The sequence below is a fragment of the Pelodiscus sinensis genome, chromosome 8, assembly GCF_052426305.1.
Source record: "Pelodiscus sinensis isolate ZL-2025 chromosome 8, ASM5242630v1, whole genome shotgun sequence".
Classification (NCBI taxonomy): domain Eukaryota; kingdom Metazoa; phylum Chordata; order Testudines; family Trionychidae; genus Pelodiscus; species Pelodiscus sinensis.
The window spans coordinates 8,325,495-8,353,106 of NC_143059.1; the positions used below are offsets into that span (position 1 = coordinate 8,325,495).

Below are 27,612 nucleotides of genomic sequence, written 5' to 3' on the forward strand. Positions count from 1 at the left end.
TCATAAGAGGGTTTTGATTATATGAAACTGATTTCTGGACCAAAAATGTTGTGGCGCCTATGATGTACAGAGTGTTTGACAAATACCTAGAAACACAAGTTGTCTCCTGCCTAAAAGACTGCAAGCTCTTAATTTAAATGGATAAAAACCTAACTAAATCTACGAATGTTTTGATGTTCACCTATCACAATTTTAATCTACCATTGCCAATACTAAAGAATGGTCGCTATTTCAATACAGAGCTGCATTTACAGTTTCTACAACAAAAAGTGTATGGTGAAATAGTAACTTCTCTGTAATATATAGGAAAAATATAAAGCAATATCCTTTGCAAAGTTTTAGCTATGTCTTTCAGGGAAGTAGAAGATAGTCTATCTGTTGAATTGTGTTTTTTTGAATCTTCTAGAGGTTTCATCCATTTTCTCAGCATACCTAAAGAGAAATTAGGTGAAAATGTAGATAGAATTCGTGATGAGATTTTAATGGGATGGTTGAAAATCCCATAAAGGGGTTAGCTCTCATTAAATATTTTGAGACTTCTCCGTAAGAGAATCCTAAATGAAAGCTGTTGTATTCTCGTATATTCGTGCACAAATTTTAGGTACTTTTCTTCCATTTTTTAATCCTTGTCAAGCTCTGTTTAATGCTCCAGTGTTATCCTGGGCATCGATTTTCTTTTAACATGTTTTAGTAGCACTGGGGAAGTCAGTACTCATCGTATGGAACTGTAAAGGAAGTATACAGATTTGGGGATGGGGCATGTTGTTAAAAGTCGGGCAGTATAAATGCTGATTGACACTTTTGCTGACAAATTTCTACTCAATAGGAACGGCATTTGCTTTGTCACCAGGAAAGTGCTACGTTAGTGCTTAGTCTGGCAAATATTTTGTCATTTGGAGATTGGGGGAGGAGGGTTAGCACCTGTGAATGACAAAAGCTTTGTCACTCAATTGCCAGTCCACACAGCCTAACTAGAGACCTCAGTCTAAACCACTGATCCAAACTTCTTCAGACTTTCCCTGTAACCGAAATCTTCTTAGGCTACGTCTAGACTCCTAGCTTCTTGTGTAAGAAGCTTTTTGCAGAAGAGAACTTCTGAAAAAACTTCTTGAAAAAGACAGCATCCACACTGCAAAAGCGCATCGAAAAAGCAGCATGCTTTTTCAAAAGAGCGTCCAAGCAGTGGGACGCTATATCTCGTGTATAAGCAGTGATTGCTATGGACAGAATGGCCTCCAAGATACCTGTACTTTTTCCTCTTCCCTCTTCTTCCAAAAAAACCTCCCTTTTCCCCATCCACACGCGTCTTTTTGTGAAAGAGCTCTTTCGCAAAAAAGGCGTACTTCCTCGTAGAATGAGGATTACCAATTACACAAAAAGCCCTGTGTGTGTGTGTGTGTGTGTGTGTGTGTGTGTTTTGATTTACTGTCGAAAGAACATGCTTGCAGTATGGATGTAACTCTAGTTTTGTCAGAAAAACCACTGTTTTTCTGACAAAACTCCATAGTCTAGACATAGCCTTAGTGAGCTGAACCAAATCCTCCAGACGGTACACCCTGAATTTTCCCAATTCAGCAAGGTATCCAAGTGTATTTCTAATTTCAAGCTGGGGGGATTGTTCTACTTAAAATGAGGTGGGTGCTTAGTATGTTGCTGAAACAGGGCCCTGAATGAGACATAATACAGCTGCGATTCTCTCTCAAATCACCACGGATTCCAGCACTTTCCATGACTTCCACTGCTGCAGCAGCCTGCGTGGCTGACCCCTGGGCTGCCATAGAGCCAGCTGCTCAGGTGCCCCACAGCCAGTCGCACTACTCACTGCTGAAGCAGCTCCGGGACCAGCCACTTGAACAGTCCCAGAGGCCAGCCATAGCAGCTACTGCTCGGGCAGCCCTGAGGAGCTAGGCACAGTGTGAGTAGTGGGCCTAGGGAGTTCCTGAACAGTGGCCGATCACCCAAGGACAGCCATTCCACACTGCTGGACCAGGGGCCCCCCAGAACAGCAGGGCCCAAGATTAGAGATTCAGTTATTGCCTTTCACCAGTCCATGACTTTTACTAAAAATACCCAAATCCAAGCCTTAGTTATGACTGAGAGGCCCATCTTCAAATATAACATACTTGTGCAAATGTTCTTTGAGGCATTGGCTCCGCTTCTCTTCAAAGGCTTGTTTCTACAGGGCCTTCATGCCCATTTTATCACATGGCATTGTGAGGAGCCGAGTACCCTGAAAAAGCTACCTATAACTTTTCAGGACAGAGCCCTTACTCACTGAGAATTGTATGCAGCATTGCGCTCTGAATGAATAGGCTTTCGGGTGTCTGTCCAGATTTCAGCTGGCTTTTCTGAGCTGTACAGACTGCTCACTTAAAAGGAAATTTGAAAAGTAGTTCCTCTAAATGTCTTGTTAACTACCATACTATACCTGGGCTATCTGTTATTTTGCAAGGAGTTAGAATGTCAGAAATTTTAAATTGCTCAGGAGTGGATTTTTTATATAGTCCTGACACTGGGATTTGTTATCTAGCACGAGAAGTATGTGCCAACTTTAATAAAGTTTGAAAAACCTCACAGCTGAAATATTACCTCTAATCTTATTTTCTAATCCCGGTGTGTCTCTTATTAATACTTCACATTTTATTTTGTGGTGTGTGTGCTGATGCAGCAACATTTTTTGCTTTACTAGAATAGTTAACACACATTACTTTTTTTTTCTTGACTAACAAGACATTCTCTTTCCCATGCATTGTATGTTATGAAATAATCACTTCCAGTGAAAAAATTGCAATCAAGGCTCGTCATGGATTATACAATTTTATGGTATTCTGTGAATTTCAGGCTTCTTTACCTTACTCAGACGTTTTTAGGAACATTCCTTCTTCATTTATTTGATATGGATGTTTGCAGGCATTGTATTTTGGGAAATGCTGGCCTTTCTGGGAAGGGAGACCTCTGCGAAGTTGCAGCTTTAAAATTGTTGCAACAAAGTCTGAAAAGGGAAATCATTGAGGTGGGGTAAGCCTTAAAACTGACCACAGAGATGCTGGTGGTGAAGGAAATAGCTTTGAAGTGATTGGTGCACAACACCTTTGCTAATTTCCCAGAGTGTTGCCCTCTGATAAACTCAACGGTTTTGGTGATTGCTGTTGTTCGAATGTGCCGAGTCAGAAATATCTTCTGTCCTCAGCTAGCAAGGTGACTCCTTTCAGATGGGTTGGCCATAGATGACTCATGCCTCTCTATCTTGTGAGGGCATGATCTAAAATGGAGGACACGTGACTGTTCTGTGTCTCCTCTGCCCAGCGACACCCCCATCCTGGGATTGCTGTGCTCTTCTCACCAACACTACTTGGTGGTGGGAGGCTCTGTCCTTGAATAGAACACCATCTACTACGGTGACTTCCCTAACCACGTAGGAGTGTTCTCAGTGTGGTCTTCCCAATGAGGCCTCCCGCCAGCGTGGTTGCTTTTTCATCGATAGTTGACATGATATGCAAAGTACAAGATTTGTTGCAATTTTACAACAGTGGCAACATTAATGAGGTCAATGGGCATGTTTCAATCCTACAGCACCAATCTAACCTTTTCGTATCTGTTGATCTTTGAGATGTGTTGCGCATGGCCATTGCACGACCCACCTCCTGCTCCGTTGTCAGAGTCAGCCAGCAAGAAGTAACTGACAGAGTATGGGGCAGTCCGAGACCTTTATACTGGGGTATGAAAGTGTGGCACCAGAGGGCACTGGAAATAATGACATCAGTGAGAGAAAAATCCCCAGGGACTGTGTGCGGTGAGTGCACCTTAAAATGGCACGGTCATGGGCAACAGATCTCCGAGATCAACAGCGGAAGGTTAATAACTGTTTTTAGTACGGTATCATGGTGAGTTATCCTTTGAACTTGTGTTGACTGTGTCAATTCCATTGCCATTAATATGCCTCCAATGTCATGGGCAGGAGCAGTAAGGATCTGGCCAGCAGCCAGTACAGGAGCTATCAGGAAAGTCTCCCAGCAGGGGTGTCCCCCTCCCCCGTGCTCACTGGCAGCTGGGGAAACAGCGAACTGGGGAACCCTACCACTGCTGGTGAATGGGGTGGGGGAGATTAGTACTGCTGGTACCAGACCCTCACACTGCTTGTCCTTCATTGTTCTGGGGAGGAATTGGAGAAGAGGCAGGGCAGGGATGGGGAGAGGCAGGGCCTTGGTTGGAGGGGGATTGTCCAAGTTTTTCCCAGAGTGGGGGGCCAGTCACATGGCTGGTATCCCCACCCCACCCCAGGTCTCCCCACCTTCCCCAGGTCAAAGAAGTAGGGAGAAGATCTGTCCACAGTGCACATCGTTCTTTAGGGCAGTTGTGTGGGCAATCTGTCACATGCACTCACAGGCTAAGTGAGGAGAAGAGAATACAGAGGAAAAACTGTGGTCCAACATGAGGCTCAAGTTTGTGGACCGACTGAAAGCTTCCCGGGGATTAGGGAGGGGGAAGAGTTCACAAAATACTATGAGCAGGAAGAACAGCAAGTGTTCTGTATGTTAACTTCAACTTCTGTTTAGTCTGAGAGGAACAAAGCAATCAGTGGAAAAGACAGACAATATCCTCCCCCACACTTAGCAACACAAAAGATGGGTGGCACTGTGATGGTGGAAAACTGGCTCATATGAGCTCCATACAATGTGTCTCATTTAAACAGTCTCAAACAGAAACCTCTGAGTACCCAGAAGTACACTTTTGCAGAAATTGCAAAAGCTTTGCTGATTCCTCCAGTACTCATATTTATAACAGCAATAGCCTCCGGAGTCAACAATTTATTTATCAATTGTTAATTGAGATGATATTTACTTATGATTGCAAACAGATGATTAATTTATAGCATAGTTTTATGACTATGATAGTGAAGAGATCATTAGAAAGAGGGATTATAATAGACTTCTCTGCACTTGTGAGCCTAGTAATAAAGATTGACTAATATAATTAGATAGAGCTTTATAACAAATACTATTAAATTGAGTCTGGATTTTATTTAAATGCACTGGCCTGTTATCTTAAACTTATTAGCAGGGTGTGCGGGTTAAGTAGAACCCCTGCCTATACTGTTTACTCTCTCCTTTGGAGATAAAAGTAGCTCTCTACTTTTTGGGCAAATGGCAATATTATGTTCTACATATGAGCATGATTTCTATTGAAAAATTTTGTTTAAAAATAATTATTGCAATCAAGTAAAAATATGACTTTAGTCATCGGGGTTTCACGTGGGATGTTTTTAAACGTTAATGTTGATCATCCGTTGACCAAGATTAACTCAGTGAGCTGGTATTAGACTCATGCATTTGAAGAGTCTGGCATGTCTTTTGCATAATTTCATTTAATGGATGCCTGAATTAGAATTTCATGGAATCATCACAGCACGCCCATGAAGCATCTTATTTTTTTTTCTTCCCTAGAGACACTTGTCTCCTTGCAGTTCTTCACTGAGTTGCTCGGGGAACTGGGAATGGAATGGGCCCAATAATTTTAGCAGAATTTATGAGTACATCTGTCCTCGTACCTTTCTCCAATTAATAACCCCTTCTCACATTTTAGTGAGGAGTTGTATGTGCATTTTCTAGGAAAATTACCCCAGAGTGGTAAGAATTGCAGCCGTATTTATTCATTCTTATGCTACCACATGGTCCTAATATTGAAGTATTCTTGCCCATCTGAATAGTAGGTGAGGATTTAATAGGAGCCCAAGTCAGGAAAAAAAATGTGGGTAACCTAATGCAGTCTGGAAAGTGGGATGCTGACCCATCATGCAACTCTTTAAGCACATAAGAACAGCCATACTGGATCAGAACAATGGTCCACCTAGCCCAGTAGCTGCCTTCCAACAGTGGCCAATGCAAGGTGCTTCAGAAGGAATGAATGGAACAGGCAAGTGGTCTACCCCCAGTACCCATTCCCAGCTTCTGCTTTTGCTTTGCTTATAAGCAGCAGTGCAGCAATGGGCATTTTGAACTGAATGAAAATATGCAGTGGTACCACTTTGAATAGTCCCTTGATACTTTGGTTTATCACTAGGGATGCACATAGTCCTTTCATATTCCGTTCAGTCCAAAACATTTTCATAGCACCAGCACCCTAATTAGTGACAAGATTAAGGAAAATTTTCTCCTTCTCAGTCGAGCGCCATGACAGTGAGGTTTTTTGTTTTATTTTTTCCTTATGTGAGGCCCCCTAACTGATTTATTTTTGCGCTCCCTCCTTCTGGTCCTCCTTGCTTCAAACTGAGGCTTCCCTTGAACTTCCAAACCAGCATACACACTCCAGAGTCTACCAACAAAGACCTGAGCCTGCGCGACCCTCAGCACTGACTGAAGACATTGGGTGCTCTGGTTGCTCCGCACCTGTCCGCATCAGGCTCAAGAGGTGAGCTTGAAAGCATTCATATGATGAACTGAGGCTTGAAAACCCTTATTGATATATAATGGGAAATGAAAAGTTCCTGGCCCATGGGTGGAAAGTGCACTCATGTTGCAGTGCAATCATTGCTATGCTGCTGTATTTGATGTGTGCTCTGGGTTCAGCTGCACAACATTCTCCACAGCCACAAAAGTCAACAAGTCTGGAGCAGGAGTGGCCTGAGGAGGGCTGCGGCAGCTGGCGCACCAGGCGGAAAGTGAGATTGGAACCCCCACCTGCATGGCCATCAATGGAGTGACGTCATCATTGGGCACGCCAGCCACCCCGTGATATCATCGGGCGCCCCAGGCACCCCGTTAAAGACGGCAACCTAGGCGACAGCTGAGTCCGCCTATAGTCACGGGCTGCCCTTGGTCTGGAGTCACGCTGCCATCCCCAGTTTAAAAGAGTGTATGTTTTTTCTTTTCCTGCGGCCCTTGCCTACGCAAATGACTTTGAAATAGATTTGTATGGCTTTATTATTTTAATTGTTGAAAAATGTAGTAGGAAAGAGTCCTATATAGTTGCCAAAGGTTGAAAATAGTAAACTTGGGGTCAGTGTTCCCACTAGAGCAGGGCTACTCAACTCATGGCCTGTAGGCCACATGCAGCCCATGGCCCATTTGTTTGTGGTCCACGATGTAGTTTTGGTTTACGCAGGGCTCAACGTGCGGCCCACAGGTGGGATCCTTTGAATATGGCTTCCACTGGGAACATGCTCCACAACAGCGAGGCATCTCCCCGGTTGGATGAACATTGAAAGATGCAAACTGACAGGATGGCTGAAGGTTTCTAGCCCCCAAAGAGGAGGTATCAGGAGCGCCAGGGCATTGTGGGAAGTGCTTTCCGTTCCTGCCCGTCAGTGTGAAAGAAGCTATTTGCATATGTTTGCATATATATTTGTACGTATATGCAACGACACTTAAGTTGCAGTCGTCGTCATTTGCATGTGTATCATTGTGGCCCCTGGGGCTTCCAAAGTTAAGTAGCCCTGCACTAGAGATTCCTTGCAGTAAACTCTATCACCCCATCTCCACAGAACGGTGGATGGAAACTGGGGACAGTTAAAGGCCTGTGAGAAAAATTACTCTAACGGAAGGGATTTACTAATGTGGAAAAGAACCACCGAGTGCCTCTTCTGAGAGAGAGTTTCCACACTAAGGTCCTGCAATTCTGAGCCATGGCATGGCAAGTGAGGCCAACCCAACTGGTGCCAAGTGACTTGATGGGCTGTATGGTGAATTGCGGATTCTCAATCCCAAACTGTTAACACTCCTCCAAATATGAATCCTCCCTCTTTCCTTTTCCGAGAGAGACAATTTTTTTGATTGTTTGTGGTGTTGTAGCTGTGTTGGGCCCAGGCTATGTGAGAGAAGTGGGTGAGGTGATTTTTTTTAAATTGAATCTACTTTTGTTGATGGAAAAAGACAAGCTTTTGATCTTCACAGAGCTCTTCTTTAGTTCTGGAAAAGGTAACCAGTGTTGCAGCTAAATACAAGGTTGGCAGATTGTTTCATAAGCACTTAAAAGAAAAGTTGAGAGAAACCACTGTAATTGAAGTGGACAGCTAACACTTGAGGTGTTCAAAGGAGGATTAGAGAGACAGTGTGAGTGAGATAATATCTTTTAGAAGACCAGCTTCTGTTGATGAGAGAGATAAGCTTTCAGTCTTACCTATAGCTCTTCTTCTGGTCTTAATGTCATGGGACCAACATGACTACAAGATTGCATACAAAGGTTAGTGAGTTACAAATTGTAATGAGCCATAAAACCCATTTCTCTCTTGAGACCATGATTTTTAGTGTTCAGCAGAGGTATGAATTGCTTGTCTTTTGAAGGTATTGTGTGGGTTTTCTTAAAGGAATTTCAAGAAAAAGTTTTCTCATCCTCAGAGTTAAAAATAGATATTTTTAATGCTTTGCATTAAACTGTTGGCAAGCTTTTACAATATGTGAGTTTTCTCCTCTGGCACTAAATCCCAGGGCTTTTAATTCGCCTACACTAGAAAGTAAGTCATCGTCTTTAGACTCAGTTGCTCACCCTCTGAGATGTTGAACATAAAGGGTACAAAGGATTCGGCTTTGGTCCCTTCTCAACCAAGATATAGGGTGGGGAATGAATAGGGAGAGAGAATGGTGAAAAGTAGGAAATAGAGATACCACAAAGATAATACATAGCTTAAAATTATGAAAGCTGAATTTGAAGGAAGGGAAAGCAAAGACCATGGAAAAGACATTTGAGGGGGGAAAAGTGGTAAACAGAGAAAAATAAAAGAATGTGACGTTCTCTTGAGGTAACATAAATCACCCTGATTTTCCTGAAATAAGAGTTATCTATATTACTTTTGTCTTCGTTCTAAAGGAACCAAAGTAACCACTTTTAGGGAGTTTACTTATATTACTGAGGAAAGTCTGCTGGCTTCAAATGAAAGTAACTCCAGGCCATTTCTGACAGGTAGTCTGAATTAATTAAGCCCTGTGGGAGATGGGTAAATGCAATTCTATATGAATAGATGCACACTTTTGTGTTCAAAGAACCTCAAAATGATGTAACAGTGTTTAGGGAGAGCCTTCCAAGTGGGTATGTGGTCTTTCACCTTCCCTCAAAGAACCTGATATTGACTTCTTTGGGTAGGATACTCATCCCAGGTGGACCACTGATTTGATCCCGAATGACAGTTCATAAGTTCCTATGATGCTGCTAGCTCCATGTGAGGTATAACTAAATAGTCTTTGGGATTGCTGTTCTTAATTATAAAATCATAAATCAGCCTGATGTTGTGCTTTGAGAATAAGTGAAAATGGAACCTAAAAAGGCAAACATTAGAACATTACATCATTGTTACTCTTTTGAACTTGTTTCTATTCCTTTGGGCTTATCTGCTTTATCATTAGCCTGGAGTGAGAGCATATATTTTGGAGGCATTAAACAAATACAAATGCAGGCAAACTTTACAGAAATTTGTGAACTGCATGCAGGTTGGCATATGAAAGACCTGGGTGCTAATCAAACCTTTAGAAAAGATTTGAACAATATAATAATTATATAGCATCTGCAATCCCAAAGGCTACCAAAAGGATTCTGCATGGGCTAAAATTCTCTGAAAGTAGGCCATTTTTATACACATGTGTAACATTGGGTACATGTGTTTGGGAATCTTCGCCCTCATAAAGCAACTAACGACATCACCAGTTGACTGTTGTTCTGTTTAATCTTTTAAATTTCCCAAGTATACTACCAACCAACATTTCACAAAAGAATCTACAGTTCTTAAGTTGTTGGAAAAGTAGAAAAGAAAGCATGGAACAGCTGCTGTTTTTAAAGCGGTTTGTTGACATCCAGGCAGGCTTTGTAATAAAATGGTAGTTCATTTAACAAAGCTGTATACTGAGGCAGCTGAAGTCCCCACTGGAGCTCTTCCATGATTTCCCAGCTGTTGTCTGTTTTCTTCACACGAGGAGGGCTTGAATCATATTCTAAACCTTCAAGAATTCACATTGCTCCAAATATATCATGTTTTTTATCCTGGCCTGCAAAATAAAACCAGTGATCAGCTGCACTTATTGCCTGACCTTTTCATTTCTCTGACATTAGCCATAAAAGGTCTCAAAAGCTTGTCTCCTCAAAAACAGCAATAAAGATTCAGAAGACTTAAACAAGGGATTGTCTTGATTAAGCATGTGTAAAAGAATAGTCTGTTTATAAGTGTAACCTGTAGCCTCCTTTATACTTTTATGACTTTTTTTTTTACTGGAGATGAGCATTTGAAGATGGAAGTCTTTAAAAGAAAAGGAATATCTCTGAAAATCCAAGGGCACTTGGACAGCATGCATCTGTCTGCATTCCACACTTACTGTGATACGTGTCCAAACAATCTGGCATACGCCTGTTGCCTATCTGACTGGAGCATAGTCGTTGGACTCTGCTTTGTTTTTACTGGCATGAAATTTGCAAGAGTGGGTAGAGTGGAAGTCCGTGTAATCCCAAAACTCACTACAGAATTGAGATACAGCTTGCAGTGTCAACCTAGTTTAGCCTCCTACCATTTACAAGTAGGAACAGCTAGCTAAGGATCATGAAGGGTACAGCAGAATCACAGAGCACAGGATTAGTTCAACTGATGTTTGCTCTTCCTATTGTGTTCTGTTTATATTAAGGAGAAAGAAGGGTTGTCAGTTGCATTGCAGTTTCAGAGAGTGTGGGGGATTGAAACAAGATGGATTTAAATGAGCCAACTGACGGCAGTTTATAAGAGGGAAACAACTTCAAATATTTTTCCCACTTGAAATAGAGAAGGAGGAAAAAGGAGGATCAGCAAATAATGGGGGAAACAATTCACAAAGAATTCATTTTAAAACCAATATATTGTGTGTGGTTAGTAAATGATTTGCATATTGTGTGAATGATGGAAAAATATTAAATTAGTTTGAAAAAAATATAGTAAAATTTATCAACATAGTTATTCAGTGGTAGTGTTAAGTAGCCTCATCTCTTACTATTAAACCTTAGTTGCAAATTTAACAGAACTTTTGGTGCGGCGGTGGGGGGAGAGGGAAGGGGAATCCTTGGGCTATTGACACTTGCTTTTCTGAATTGTTGTCACTGCAATAGGTAAGATTTCATTTGTTTAGTGTTAGAAGAAAGATTAATTTATTGAAAAGGCTAAGAATTTTTTAAGTGGCTTGAGAGGCCTTCAGTACAGTGGTCATCAGCAGATGAATATTCAGCCTTTTTTTAAAAAGCAAGGTTACTCCTCCAACACCCACATGTTTTAGATCAGGCATCCAAACATTGAGGTAACCAAACCTCCTTAACCACTGTTGAAAATCTTGCCCAATGGTGGTATTGACAGTAATACTCCACTTAAGTAACTGGCTACTAAATTGCTATTGTTAACTCTCTGGTAGGATTGCCAGATGGTTGAACCAAAAATACCAAACTCCTTCTCTCCTCCCCCCCCCCCCAAAAAAAAAACCACTGGGGAAAAAATTATGTTGAGGAAAAAATAGGGGGGGAGACCAAAGCTGTCGAGTTTTTTAAAAAAAAAAAGGATTTCAAGACTTAAGTCAAAAAAAATAATAAAACAGCATGGCCCCTTTCAGAACGAGTGTAGAGTTAGAATAGGGATAGGAGCTGTTAAGCACTAAGACCCAGGGAAGGCTGGTGTCCATTTTGTGTTCTTTTTCAAGCCACAACTTAGCTTCCCTGCGGAACCAGGTAAGCATGGGATCCGGGGGCAGGGGCCTGAGGGTGTCAGGGCCCAGGGAGGGGAGAACACCGGGGGCGGGGAGGCCGGGGGCTGGGCCCGGGCCCAGGCCCAGGCGCTAGGGTTGCCAGGTGTCCGGTATTTCACCTCTTGGCCAAAAAAAAACATTTTAGGTGTCCGGTATTTTCTGAATTTTTTAGCGGACAGGAGGCGAAAATGCTAAACTGTCTGGGTCAATACCGGACATCTGGCAACTCTACTCTCTGGTGAAACCGAGTGCCACATAACTTGTCAAAGAGAAAAACAAGGCATAGTTGGTGGCCTTCTAAGGCAATCTGACTTGTTGGGGATATCAAAATGTGGGCAGAGGACTATGCAGCTTGGGAAAAACACACAGGTATCTTGAGGAGAAACCAGAAGCCTCGAGTTGGTGCCCTTTGAAGGTGAGTACAGATGCAGTTGATATGAACTATGCACTGTGGGCACTGCATTGTGTCTGTTGTAGGGCAGTGTTTTTTCTCTCCTCTATAAGAAGAATAAGGAAAAAATAGTTCATTGCTCAGCTAGGAGAACCATATGTAACATAGTAACTTAAATGCCTTCGCCTTCAAAGGCCAACATTGAATATATATTGTATCATGTCTGTCTGCAGAATCTAACAGAATTTTTGAGGGACTGTAATACAGAAAAATAGACCAAATCCATCTCCGGGGTAGCCAGTCTGTTCTTTTATAGGTATTGTTGAAAGATGATGATCTATAGGACTGCAGTAATGAGAAGCACATGAATTAATTACCTCTAAAAAGCTGAGTCATGTGCATTAGTCTTGACATCAGACAGAGGTTTTTATATTTTGGGGTTATTTACGGGCAACAACCCACTTTTAATCACTCTGGGACCTTTCTCATTACTTGCTGATCACATGTCAGTGCTGCACATGCTCAATGAGAATTAAATCAGGGATTTCCGCAGAAGCCTAAGAGAATGTGGTGACCAATACTGCATTTCAGTGTGATTTGGTCATTCAGCTCTGTTAGGCCCTTTTGAAATTTCCAGCATTGGCGGTGCGGGGGAGAGGAAGAGGAGGGGGAGAGGGAGGGGACGAGGAAACCCACCACTTGTTCATGGCTAGCTTTAGGAATTTATGTAGTAGAGAGGCCAAGTACTTGGAGCTAGTGAACTTTGCTGGGTTTGCAAGCCATAGCTGGTAAAGGATGACTCAGTCTGGATATTTGGTTTGTGTAGGGGCAGACTGTGTCTCCGGTATACTTTGAACACTGGATACATTTTTATCTGGCTTTACAGCACCACTCGTGAAAACAAAGGGCAGCTATTCAACTGCTAAACCTCAAGTGACCATGCTGTTGCGGCTGCTTCAATTTTTGTAGATGACTTGAGAAATATAGTTATTATCCAGCTGTGAGGAACAATGAATGTGCTAATGGCTAGACTGGCAGGGCTACACTTGAAGTCATTCTAACATCACAATGTTTGATTTGGTTTTTACTGTGCGGTGACCAAGAACTTCACCAAAGGCTCTGTGTGATGCAGTTATGATCATATACAGAGATGCTTTGCCTGGCTTTCCTTGTCCCACCTGAATTGGTCTGTCAATCCTAATCTAATCTAATCTAATCTAAAAAGGTGGTCTGCCAGAAACTGAACTATAAACTACCCTCTTTTTCTTCCCAAAGCAGATCACAAAGCCTGGTTTCTAAGCTCTTAATGTGATGCTGTTGCTATTTGTTGCTGTACTTTGTAAAGACGGTGTCAAATATAGATGTGAGCCACAGTATGTCCAGAAATGCAAACATTTTTGTTAGTTTGTGTTCTAGTTGAGCTCGGAGGCCCCAGCCAAATTCATGGCCCTGTTGTTCTAGGGGCTGGGCGGTTATTTAGTAAATGACAGTTTCTGCTCCAAAGAACTTTCATAGAATTAAAAGAAACAACACAAACAAAGGATGAAAGAAAGAAATGATCTTTATCGCCCTCAGATGAGCTCTGAAGAGGTCTGATGATTTGCCCAAGAGATTTGATGATTTGCCCAAGGTCTCTGAGGAAGTCTGTAGCAGAGCTGACAACTGATCCAGGGACTACTAAGTCTTAATCCAGCCCCTTAACCACAAAGACCTCCTTTTGTTAATTAAACCAGATATTGTCCTAAGAAAACCCAACCTCCTAAATTCACCCTCGGTTTAATTTGGGCATAGCTCCTATTCAAGTTAATGGGTGGTGCTTGATTAGCCTGGAGTTGAATTTGACCTGGCATTGATTTTTTTGTTTGACATCATTTGTGCTCTGCTGTGGAACCATGTGTGCCTTTTAGGATTATAATGCACTAAGAGTTTTATGTTATCAAAAATTAATGGGAAAATCTGTTCTGCCACCATCCATTGAAAAATTAAAATGGAGAGTCTCCTAGCCACATGTACAATATAATAGTTCCTATAAATAAGACCTATATAATCAAAACTTGTTTCCTTTTAGAAAGATGTATGACCATTTGCTCAAAAGTACAGGTTAGGATTTTTGGCTGTTTTCTTCCATTCTTTTTTTAAAGGACATTGTGAGATTATTATAATGGTTTCACTGGAAAATGTTTTCCCTTTGTAGATTATACTACCTTAGTCAAGGTAGTTAAATTAAAAACTGACTGTGAAGAATTTAAAAAGGATCTCACAAATCTGGGGTGTACATTAGCTGTTACCACTCAACCAAGAGGTCTTGGAGTCCTTGGCGGTTGTTCTCTGAATACATGTCCTCAGTATGCAGCAGCAGTCAAAAAAGCTAATGGAATGTTAGACACCATTAGGGAAAGGCTAGGTAATAAGACAGTAAATATCATAATGCCACTATAAAAATCTGTGTTACGCCCTTACCTTGAATACTGCATTGCAATTCTGGTTGCCTATCTGAAAAAAAGATGCACTAGAATTGGGAAAAAAAGTACCGAGAAGAGCAACAAAAATGATTCAGGATATGGAATGGCTTCTCTATGAAGAAATATTAAAACATCTGGGACTTTTGATCTTAAAGAAAAGATGACTGAAAGGAGATATGATGGAAGAGTATAAAATCCACCAGTGGAGCAAATGAATAAGGCAGTGTAATGTGAAAAAGTAAATAACACGTAAACCAGCTGTCACCCAATGAAATTAATAGACAGCAGATTTAAAGCATAACAAAAATATACTTCACTGAATTCACACTCAATGTGTAGAACTCGTTGTCAAAAGCATAAGCATGTTCAAAAAAAAAAGAGAGATAAGTTCATGGAAGATAGAGCCATCGATTGCTATTACCCAAGACGCTCAGGGTGCAACTTGTTGTTCTGGGTGTCCCTAAATCTCTGACTGCCAGCAGCTGGGACTGATTGACAGAGGGATGGATCACTCAGTAATTCTCCTATTCTGTTCACTCCTTCTGAAGTATCTGGTACCAGTCACTGTCAAAAGACAGAATGTTGGACTATGCAGACCACTGCTCTAACCCAGCCTGGCCAATTACATGTTTTCAGCTCCCAGATGGATGATTTAGAATATCTTTCATTGTTGTTGGTCTGAGCTATGCCACTGGTCCAACTGCATGGTCATAAGCAAATACTTTGTGTATTTGTAAAATGTCTAGCTTCTTCATTGGGATGCATTATAAAGTCTGATATTAGGAAAGTGCTGTAAGATGCCTGCTTGCAAACTCTTTTCAAAAGTGACAAGATTTTGGAGGCCCAAACTGAGATACCATCAAGTGGCCTAAATTTTAGAAGTATTAATCAGCTACCTGAAGAAAGTCAGGTCTCCTTGAATATAAAGGAGGGCACCCAAAGTCACAAGTCAATTTTGAGGATATAGGCCAGTAAATGCAAAATAATAGTATAGTTATGCCAAATCAATTTAAGACACAAAAGAGAGCTCTTTAGATTGACCTCTTACCTTGCCTAGATATTGCTTCACCTACGTTATATGGTAGGACTTAGTAAATGTTTTCTAGGTTTGAACATAGGCAAGAAACCAAGGGAGTTGTCTTATACCACTTGTAACCTGGGGTGCATAGGGTAACTCTCACTGAAAATGCCACGTTTAAGCCAGGCTGCTAAAAGAAAAGTAAATTCTCCCAAAGCTGGTGAAGAGCACTGAAGTTTAGTTCAGCAACCAGCCACAAACTGTGCTGCTCATCCTCCTCACTAGTTATCAAGAAGCTAAAAAAATGAGATCACACAGGCCTCTTTATTGCATTTCAATCCTCTGGTTCCCAATTAGCACAAAGGTCCAGTACAATGAGAAGTTATTTAAAAACTCTGCTCACTATACAAAATGTTCTTCTGACCCCCAAAAGCCAGCTACATTATCAAATCAATATTCACTTGGATCTTACCCAAAATACCATGCTGCCAGCCAATCCTTTAGTACCTAAAACTAAAGATTTATAATAAAAGAAAGAAAGAAAGAAAAAAAAAGAAATGAAGAGAGTTGTTAAATGGTTAAGCAACTAGATCCATACATAAGGTTACAAAGTCCTTGTATCAAGTTCTTAGCTGTGTTGGTAAGTTTGCTAGCTTGAAAGTCTCTCTGGACCACATCCACAGCTTGGATGGGTCTATCAGTCCTTTGTGCTGTGCTTCAGTTTATAACAAAGTACTCCAAAGGTAGGAAGCAGGAAGGAAGACAAAATACAGGAGATGCAGGAGCCTTTTTATATCCTTTGCCAGATGTCTGAAACTTCCTTTGTCCTAAACACACAGAAAAAAGCTTGTAAACTCCTATCTTCAAGTCCTGCTGACTCATAGGCCTGATCTATACTAGACCAGGCAGGTCAACTTAAGGTATGCCATCCAGTTATGCAAAATGAGTACCTGGATTCAACTGGCCTTAAGCCATCCCCTGCAGTGTCTACACTGTGGGAGGCTGATGGGAGCACATGCTCCCATCAGCTTCCCCTACTCTTCACAGAACGAAGATGCTGATGTTGATGTTAGCTGCCCTTGGCATTTGATTTGGGGGTCTACACTTGACCTGCTAAATTAAATGCTAGATTGACCTCCGGAGGGTCGATCTATTCCGTATTGTAGACATGCCCATAAGGAGTAATCCCTGGCTTCTTACAAGGAGCTCTTTGTACAACTAAGGATCTTGATGGGCCATTGAACAGACTCAACAGTGAAGACACCGAGGCAGTGAATTTATTTGGGGGTGTTGCTGAGAGCCACAGCACAAGTTATGAAGATATACCATACATGTTGTTAACTCACAATACAAGGTTGATACAAATATAGAAACAAGATTGTTATACTTCACAAATCTCAACGTTTTCACAGATGTCTCACATGGCATATCTAGTCAGATTCCTTTAAATTTTATAATATTGATACCAATAATATCCTAAAGTGTCTCCATATGCCAGACAGGGCCACACCAGTACAAGCATGTAAACTTCTCAGCAGACCTGAAAATTGTTTCTGAAGACTACTTCATTGTTTACCTTTGTTTTGCTATGAAGCTGTATGTGTGTTGGGATCCACATTTTAGACAAAACCAAATGAAGAGATAGATCTGAGTTTGTTTTGAATTCCAGCTCTGCCATATAAGGTCAGATTACATCAAAACTCAAAATGAAAGCAAGAGGGCATGAAACTGTCTGACACCTCGTATGTTACCAGGGTTAATTTGAAAATTCGGCCCCTGTATTGACATTAATAATGTTATTTGTTTTATTAAATGAACAGGGGAAACTATATCTTGAACATACACATTTAATCTGCTTTTCCCCTGCTGTTCCTTTTGCCAATTCATTTCTGCGATTAAAAGTCTTAACAGAGTTTAATCCATTTGATAACTGAACTGCCTTCAAGTTTTAAAATAAAACCTTTCTCTTTTGATCCAGTTCATGTCTGAACAAAAGTCCTTGCGGGCTCATTTTCTCCTGAATGATACTAGCCTATGTTGGGGAAAGAAGCCTATTTTTAGCTCACTGATTTTCCTATTTTTCCATAATGGAGGACATGATTGGGCTTCCCACAAATATAGCCAGGAATTCCTTCTCTTAGCTCATGGGTACAGGTGATCCACATAACCCCCTTTTCCCATGTCCTGTCTATTTTGTGCCTTCAAGATCTGTGTCTACATAGCTACCCCAAGAATCTCATTATAGAGGGATTCCAGAGAGTGAAGGAAGCAGCAACACAAGTTTTAATAAAGGTCTTAGCATAGTCCATTGATGCTGTTCCCCAAGGTCCTGTGGAAGTCCCTCAGTCCTTTTAGAACGAAGGGGTTTGTAAAGTCCAGTGGGTGCAAAAGAGAGAGCTTACAAGCTACCAAAGTGATGATAAAAACCTAGTATTTTGTGGTGCTTCTGTGGTATGAGTACAGAAAGTTATATACTGTTGCTGGGGAAGAAAACTCACCTTCTGGGGTGAGGGGTGGGAGGAAGCCTTGACATTAATATGAAGGCAACTTCCTTACATGAGAAAAGGTGCTTGAGAAATGGTGCAATATTTAGCTCTTACTTGCACTATGGCAGTGCAGCACATAGCAGGTACATAAAAAAAAGGGATGGGACAGTCTGAGCTTTGATTGTAATGTGTGCAAGGTATGGATATACCAAGCCCTACTGCCTGATGGGGGGCCTCTACTGATGGGTTACAATGTCCTGCCCTGGCTACATAGAGGTGTGACTCCCAATAACAGTTCTTGTGATGATGTATTTCCTCTTGATTCCCTCATCTACCCTTCCACCACCTCCTGTCACGCTGGAGTCCTTTGAAGTCAGGCCAGTTGGCTTTACCTAGTTCAGAAGCTATACTTGATGTCTTTGTTGTATCAGGTTCCAAATGACAAACTGCTACACCAGAACAGAATCTCTGACGGATGATTTTGGAAATGGTGTTACGGAGAAAAATGACCAAGCTAATATTGCTTTAATTTTCCAGGATGAACAGACTAAGAAAATGAAAGTTTTCACTTAAAATAGATTCCATTGTAGGTAGAAGTGAGCTTGCTTGCTTGCTTGCTTTTCTGTTTAACCAAGGCTGGCATGTAATTTTTCATACTTTTAAGCCATGTGAGCAAGGCATGATGTTCCTAAATATAAGATTTCTTATGTGTTTAGGCTATGTGGTTTGCCATGTGACCCTGTGAAATATCACTCATGATTTTCAAGTTGACCTTGAAAGAAGCGCTGGAGTAACGTTGGTATATCCCATACATAAAGAGAAACAGAAGTTGTTGTTTCACAACCCTGAAAATGTTTTAAATCTCCTACGGGTTAAGTTTTAATAAGTAGAAGATTTGATTAAACTATGAAAGTGTCTCCAATGAATACTTTCTGTTAAGCTTCTTTTTTCTGATTTTTTTCCCAAGCTTTTTTTTTTTTTTTTTCCTTGGATCTAAAAAGAGGATTTAGAGGGAAACACGGAAACTGTTTTCTGCTTTTAAAACTTGGATTATAAAAGTTTCCAATTAGCAAATTTCTTCATGGTATTTAAGACCTAGGATCAGCAAAAATAAAATTCTCACCATCTTCTTTATCAAACTTTGAATTGGCAGTATAAATACAGATGTTTAGGGGGTGTTTTTTTGTAGATATTCAGTTTCAGTGCATGGGGGAGGTAGGGCATGCTTGTCTGGCTAGGACTCTTTGAAGATGCCCCTTAGACTTCTCTCAGATCAGATCACACCTCACAAAAAGACTTAATTGAGCCCAAGTTCCTTCTTTTATTGGTCTTCAAAAGCATTAAAAAAGTCACTGGAAATAAGGCATCCTTTCAGAGGAGATACAGTGTGAATTGGACCTTTGTGAAACTGTTTAGAAAACCTTAAGTAGGCAGCGTTATCTTCCCTCATTTTTTTCAGTGTCATGTGAACATTTAACAGAAAAGTTGACATTCCTATCATAGCGCTGTGTGTATTCTTCTCCTGTCCTCCACGGCCATTTCCCACATTTGTCAAGGCAAAGGTTGAAGGGGGTATGGACAAGGGAAATAGGTCGCCCATTCATTCCTATCTGTCAGGAGTTCACTTTGTCATGATAACATTCAAAGAGTATATTTATCTATCCTGCTACTGGAGGTTAACGCAAGGGTAAAAAAGAAGGGAAGAAATCATGTTTAAAAGTTTACAAACTCTGTTGCAAAAACCGTAAACTGAGGGAGATTTGCAGTGGAATGTATAAAAATACTGCGGCATTGATCGCGCTAGGGCTTGCTAGCTGCTTCAAATCCGTTCATATAAACAGAGGAACGCCTGCTGCAGATTGGGTCTGTTTTGGCTTAAAGTTGGAGGAACACATTGCTTTCAAAGTGAATTCTTAGGTGTCACTTCCCATAACTTATAGCAGAAGATTACAAAGCTACTGATATAACATATTAGTTTGATGGACAGAATTATACCCGCAACGCTTCCTGCTCTCCCCAATGACGCACACTAACTTAGTGTGCTGTGACAGCTGCCTTGATTTACCACCAGGCTGGGAGGCCAAGTGGGAGAGGGAACATTCACATGAGCGCTGGGGCTGATACTGGCCCACAGCCTAGTTTATAAAGCTGCCCTGTAATTCACCACAAATGTGTCACCATTAAAAAGGAAAAAAGGATTGCAGATAATAAATACTCTTTAATTTATTAGCTAACAACAAAGAGATCAGAGCCAGTTGTGATGTGATTGTTTGACATAATATTGTCAAGGAAAAAAGCTAAGTTGACCAAAGATGTATATTACACATTCAAGCAGATGCATCAACTCTTGGCTTGTCACAAGCGGAGCTAAACAAAACGCCAAACAGAGGAGAGAACTGGCAAACAGCACAGTCATTTATCTCCGAAAAAGACATATTCAAGAGCAAGTGAAATAAGACATAGTTCTTTGGGCTTGGTCAAAGGCCAGGTTCTAACTATTATAAATTAAATGTTTTGTGTATCGTGTTTGGCAACTGCAGCAGCTCTTACCATCTTGGTCATGTAGAAGAGTGTTAGATTTCCTGGTTTTCTCTTTTCAAAATGACTGCTTTTGTTGTAGAGGGTGTTTGTGAATGCTAATAGCCCAAACACTGGATAGAAATGTGTAATTATAGAAAATACAAGTGAAGAATTGTTATGGTGTGTAACATATGGAGAATTTTTCAACAAACTTTTTAGAAGTCATGACTCCTTAAAAATCCCTCTCACTGGAGTATTCTGCAGAGGGCAGGATGTTTGACTACCCTCAGGATAATCATCAATAAAATGATTTCATGTCCATATGCTTTTAATCTGAGTTTTGAACTTCTTGTCATTTATTTTAAGGAGTCTTCTCTTTTTTATATATATTCTAGCATTGTTCGTGCCACTGCAGTTAAATTTGTGTCAGCATTTCCATTATAAATTATGCTCAAGCAGTTTAGATGTCAGCTGTTAAGAGGGGAAAAAAACGCTCTGGAATGAAAATTGACACACAAGGTCTAAGCATGAGTAGGAACGCTTTATTTGTAAAAATTTATTTAAAATTGGGTTTATTAATGACTTCACAAAATGGGGCACTGTAACGTGTCATGCCAAAAGGTCACTAATCAGTTTCACACAGTGTATTCATCTAATGGAGGCAAAACAAATAAAATATGTGGCTTCCACTTATGTTTTCTCTGCTTTAAAGCACCATGGGCTTGAATGGAATCACTTCACATGTACACTGGTGTAACTGAGTTGAGAGTTTGGCCAATAATTTGAGGATCAAGTCATATAATCTATATTATGTCAAACATTCCTATATAACTTCTATATAAGCCAAAAGTAATAGAATCATAGAACACTAGAACCTGAAGGGATCTTGAGAGGTCATCGAGTCCAGTCCCCTAGCCTCACAACAAGACTAAGCACCGTCTAGACCATCCCTGATAATAAAAAGCAGGTAAATATGGTGTGTGTGTGTGTGTGTGTGTGTGTGTGTGTGTGTGTGAGTGTGTGAGAGAGAGAGAGAGAGAGAGAGAGAGACACACACTAGGAAGTCAGGAGATGCGGCACTCTAATTCTGCTGCTGATCTCCTATGTGACCTCTCTCTAACCACTGGTTCCTCATCGGCAAAATGATGATGCTTCTCTCTCTACGCACCTTTGTTAAATGCTTGGAGATCATATGCTCAAAGGCATACTATAGAGTAATACTCACTGATTGTATGAATAGCTAGCATTCACAAAATGTGACATTTACCACTGTACAGAAGCCCAGCACAAAACTGGTGCGTCATTTAAATCTTCAGAATAGGGCTCACGTGCTAATTAAGTGATACATTGGCCTTGTGCAGGGTCTCTGCATGAAGAAAAACCTCACCCTCACAAGCGCTGCAAAATAATTAATCTGGAAGTCTATTTCCCTTGTAGAAGCAATCGCACATAACTCAGCCAGGATCCTACAAGCTGTAAAGATCTAGCTATAGGAATCTTGTCTGTTTTTGTTAAGCTGACATTAAGTAAACTTTCATACACTTCAAAGTAGAAAGAAAGGCGGAAAATTAAAACTCTGTCTGTGTAATATAAGGCCTGGGCTGCCTTTGTTTCTCATCTGGCACCTAAATGCTACAATGATCTAAGTTTCTGCGAGAGGAGAGGGATGGTTGAATGCAATGTGAGTGAGGGATGAAGCCCCAAATCACTCCCTTCCAACCATTGTTCAGCTGGCATGAAAATTCTTGAGCAACCCAGCTAGCAACGGTGAAGAGGACTCTGCATCTGTGACTTTATCGATGGGGCCCCCACCTCAAACCCCAGACACACAAGGGAAATTATTGGTAGGAGACTCCAAGGGAGAAGGACTTCATTGTGTATCAACAGCTATAGCTGGAGGCCAGGGGAGCTGTACTAAAGTCACTGAATTAACAGTAAGCAAATCCTGCTTCCGCCTTCCCTGGGGTCACAGGTTACTGAGGCAGGTAGAGGACCAGTTCCCCCCTGTGACACAGTACAGGGGTGTTTAGAATTAGGTCATGGTAGAGGTGTAGCAGGAGGGACATTGTTTTCTTCAGTTAGTACCCACAAAGGGCTTCGGGTTGTTCCAACAGATAGGGAGACACCATTTCTGCCTTAGGGAGCCTGGAGTCTAACCTTCTAGACTCCCCCTCCCCCACTTCTGCCCCCAAGAATGGAGCTGCAGCGAGGGTCAGCAGCTGCCTCTTGGTGCTCTTTTGCCTCCGGAGGGAAATTTCTCCCCAATTTACCCTGGAGAGATCCCTGATGGCAAATGGAAGTATTTGCAGGATGTACTCGAATTTACTTGCATTTGGTGTGAACTAATGCACTGTGGGGATGAGCCCTCAGTGCCTTTCCATATTGCCAGCTCCCATGATTTTATAGGAGTCGTGCAATGCATCCTAGTCCCAGCTCTTAGTCAAGCTATTCCATGATTACAATACTTAAATCTGTTTAATCTTTTAAACAAAGTTTCTAAGCCTCATAGTTCCATGGGAAACGTTTCAAATGTTACTGCATGCTCCCCAAAGGCACAAGACCGAAGGAAACGGACAACATAAACTTAAAATGTCTGGCGTTTAAAAATATTTGGTTGAAAAATCATCTCATCATCATCTTTTTAATGGCCCAGGATCTTGATTTTGAACTTCTGGAGTTTGACTGTTGCTTCTGATTTCTCTTTGGAATAAAACATACCATTTTGTTCTTTAAATTCTGACAGAAATTGAAAAAAGAAAAGAAAAGCATTCAGACAGTCTAAAATATATTGTATTTTAAAAAGAAAATATTTTAACTTACATTGAAATAAGGTTTTGAAGTTGTATCACATTGAGGTATATATAAATTCAACAGAGCCCACTCTACTGTCATCCAAAATAATTTTTATAACAATAAAGAGTAAATAATACACACATGCTTATTACTACTAACCACATACTGTGTTTTACTTCACCATTCTCTGGATATGAAGTAGTTGATTCAGAATTAGTGCCTAGACAGATGAGAAACAAATGGCATTAATACCATACAAATGTAAAGAAAAATAACTGTAACCAGAAGCAGGATGTAAAAGCACATCAAAACAGATAGGGCATGTACCAGAGCACATGACAAAATGGATGTTATGGATGAAGAAATGGATACAACATGCAGAGAGCTTAATGTAACATATAGCAAAATAGATATAAATCATATTGAAATAAATACAACCTAGCAGAATAGATATAGTGTATTGAACTGAAGCATATACCAGAATTGATTAGAAAGTATACCAGACTGAATACAATATAACAGAATGTCTTGTATTGAATGGAATAAAATATATTACACATTGAAGTATATTGAATCAACTATAACAACAACAAAAATCAGAGTTAAACTGTACTGAGATGAAATGAACAAAATATGGGCTGAGATGTGTGGAGCAGTAAACTTAGAGCGTTAGATCAGCCTTGTTGCATGACTGGCTTAATTAATTAGGCCAAATGAACCAAGCACAAAGGATGGTCTTGCAATTAAAGCACCAGAAGGGACTCCAGGAGATCCAAGGTCAGCATCTGGCTTTGCAACAAACTTCCTGTTTGGTGCTTGGCCAGTCAAATAATCACTCTGTGCCTCAGTTTCCCCATTTATGAAAAGGGAATGATGATCTTCCCTTTCCCTCTTTCTTTCTAGTCTGGGTCGACTGAAACTCATCAGAGCAGAGACTGTGGCTTTCTATAGTGTGTGCTAAAACAGGACGCCAGTCACAGTAAAGGCCTTTACATGTTACTATCCTACAAATAATAAATTATGTTAATAGGAGTTAAAGCTCATCCAAATATTTTCTGAAGTGACAATGACATGCATATGCACAATCTTACCTTTCCTTCCTAGAGAAACAGTAAGCATTGTTTTTTGTCGTCTGTTTCTGGGGTTAGGAATATTCTCTCAATCTGGAGGTCTAATATGTGGAGCCTCTATTTAAAATTAAACAAGTAGTTGACTTTGGATGCAAAGCAATGGTGGCTAAATAGGATCCGAAGAAAGGGAGCTTGGTTCTATCATTCTATTTTAGCTCTGTGAATATTCCCCTTGCTAAATCTTCTATTTTTAGTCATCAATCTTTTCTTTCTGGGAGAGGCCATTTCATAAAAAGTGTATGAGGGTAGGACACTGTTGAACGAACAATTCTTGCCCTGTCTGTGTCTGCCATCAATAAACAGATGCAAACAACACACACATACATATATACTAAACTGATATTTACAAAGAGTGATATGGGCTAAAGTAATAGTAATCAGATGATGTTTAGACTTGGGTTTGAAGTATGGATATGGAAGCTACACAGTGGAAATGGAGCTACACATATGGAAGCTACACAGAGCTGAGGCAGAGATGTGGAGTTTGGGCCAGAATCACACACAATGAGTTCTTAGAATATTTTGGCAGTATCTAACTCAAGGGGGAGAAAAAACCCTCCTTTTAGTTCTGAATGTATGCTAAATGCAAGCTGAGGTAAGATAATATGATTCTGACCCTAAAAAAAATGTTTAGACATTCTACTTTTGGAGTCTCCATAGTCTGAATAAAGATTTACCAAAACGGATTTCTAAAATTTGGATTTTCCTCTGTTCCTTTTCAGTCCTCCAAAATTTCCCATTAAAAGTCTTAAAAGTTGGAAGCCTCATGGGCTTCCTTTCTTTGTGGTTTTATTTCTAAGCCATTAAGCACAAGACTGCAAATGAAAACCGTATTCCATTCCTGCCAAAGTTGGCTTCAAAAATTTGCCCCAATAAGTTCATTTTATAATAATCTTTATTCCAACTGAAGTCTTCATTCTGGTTTTAACCAGAGCTGATGACGACTTGATAGCTTTCCAAAGAAATATTTTTTTATATAGAAAGTCCTGAGTTACTTTTTATTTTATTTTAAGGGAAGGAAAGAGCAAGAGGTTGTGGGGGGAGAGGATGGCTTCTCATTGAATAAACCTCTTTAGTGTTTCAATGTTTTTCACATAGTTAAGAAAGTTGAGTTTTGAGTGGCTAAGAGAGCATAACACAGCCATCTAAGATAAAGCTGATAAAAATATTAGCAATGTAGCATTGTTTAACCTAATGAATCAGCTGTCCGGGAAAGGGTGGCATCAGATTGCCTGTTTGAATCTGTAAGTTAATAGGCAGAAGACTTCTGTTTCCATGAATTTTGTTGTGGAAGAAAACCTTTCTGTGTCCCCTGAGTCGGGGAGAAAACCAGCACTTTTGAAACAGTGGAGCCTCTTTTATACATACATGCTCACTCACTCTGTAGTGTAACAATAGTGAATGCATCTTACCATCCGAGTTGCCATTCTTTTGCAGATGCATAGTTCCTCCTTCCTCAGCATCTAAACAGGGTTTAAAGATAAACAATTTGATCAATACCAGAAGAGAAGGTAGGGTTGCCAGCTGTCTAATTGAATAAACCCAAACACCCTTGTCTCCGCTTCTACCCCAAGGCCAGGCCTCTGCCCTACCGCTTCTCTACGGCTCCACCCACACTTACTTCATACCTCCTTCCCTCTGTTGCTTAGCTCCCTCCTTCTTTCTCACTTTCGCTAGGCCGGGGCCGGGAATTGGGGTGGGGAAGGGTGTGCAGTCTCTGTGCTGGGTGGGGAGGGGTGCTAACGTGTAAGGTCCAGCAGGGGGTGTGGGCTCTGGGAACAGAGTTGCCAACCCTCCTGGGTTGGCTGAGAGTTTCCCAGAATCCTCCTCAATCTCCTGTTCACTATCAAAAGCCATCTGAGAGAACTGAATACGACAAAAGTCCTGTCAGCTGAGACAGGCTCTCTACTGGGAACCAAAGACTGGGCTGCAGGAGGTCATGTGGGGTGCAGGCTCTGAGGGGTAGTTTGGTTATAGCAGGGGGCTCAGGCCTGGGAAAGAGGGTTGGGGTGAGGGTTCTGGTGGGGGCCAGGGATGCAGGGTTTGGGGTGCAGAAAGGGACTCAGAGCTGAGGCAGAGAGGTGGAGTATGGTCTCATAGCTCCCATTGGCTATGGGAGCCCATCGCTAATGAGTAGCTGCATAAGGAAGCAGTACATTGAGATTGTTATGGGATTTAAAATGCTATATGCATGTATCTTTAGCACTGAGAGCCACAGTTGTGTCCTGCCCCCTTTGTCTGTCAGGATTTCTTTTCAGTTTTCTTCTGCATTATATTTTATTTAATTCCCGCTTGCTACATGTCATGTTATTAAAGTTTCTCATGTCATTCCACTTCGTAGTTTTCTGTGGGGTTAGGCTGGCCAGATACTTGGGAGCTTCAGAGGAGACCAACAGAAGAAAAAACACTCATCTCCCGACTTAACGTTGTACTTTCAACTGTCGGTCTTTGCTGACCATTCCACTACATTAAATAAGCATTAGCGAACAATATATTAAACTATCTTCAACTTTCCATCAAATAGACTGACAGTAAGCTTTCACAGCAGGAACCAGACACCCTTCAAAAAGTGAAGGAATCTGTTGCAATTTTTAAACATTCAAACCATATTAATTCCAGTGACAGTTATCCCTTAAAGCACTTCAAACAGTTGCACACTTTTAAACATTCACAGCTTTCATGTGGTGATCGTGATTCTCCTGACTCTCCCTGTGCTTCCCTCATGTATGTATTTATATGAGACATTTTTTCGGAGTCAGAACGTTTTAACAATTTCACAGACAGTGGGTGAAACCATTAGCAGCTCATTTAACTGAGTCAGATTTAGGATTTTAATTGGAACTCTTATAGGTTTTCAATTATTCTGGTTGAAATGGTTTTACAGGATGATACCAGGCTAACTTTCTAGACTGGACTACCATCCGTTAGGTCCAGAATATGCTTTTAGTTAATTTATTTGGCAGACTCTTGACAAATACAAGGACGTAAATGAAACTAACCTAACAAACCAAGACATTTTTGCTATATTTATGCCTATGTACAATCCACTGAAGTCACTGTAATGCTTTCCAATGAGCGTAGTGGAGTTTGGACCATGTCCTTTCATGGACTTTTTTATTCAAAATCCTGGCACATAT

General features: G+C 40.8%; 1 protein-coding gene and 1 long non-coding RNA gene across 16 annotated transcripts in view; one reads left to right on the top strand and one right to left on the bottom strand.

The window, feature by feature from the left end:
* Positions 1 to 27,612, top strand: part of LRMDA (leucine rich melanocyte differentiation associated) — an 865,870-nt gene that overhangs the window by 658,790 nt on the left and 179,468 nt on the right. The gene's annotated exons all lie outside the window — the stretch shown is intronic.
* Positions 9,832 to 27,612, bottom strand: part of LOC149523969 (uncharacterized) — a 98,078-nt gene continuing 80,297 nt past the window's right edge. For 5 of the 11 annotated variants that reach the window (XR_016350153.1, XR_016350154.1, XR_016350155.1 and 2 more), the window contains 3 exons: positions 25,888 to 25,938; positions 23,505 to 23,565; positions 9,833 to 9,971 (listed from right to left, as the gene is read on the bottom strand). This is a non-coding gene — a long non-coding RNA (uncharacterized LOC149523969). Of the gene's footprint in view, positions 9,972 to 23,151; positions 23,289 to 23,504; positions 23,566 to 25,887; positions 25,939 to 27,612 lie in introns of those variants that run through there. The other 6 variants (XR_016350157.1, XR_016350147.1, XR_016350151.1 and 3 more) reach the window with 3 other exon arrangements.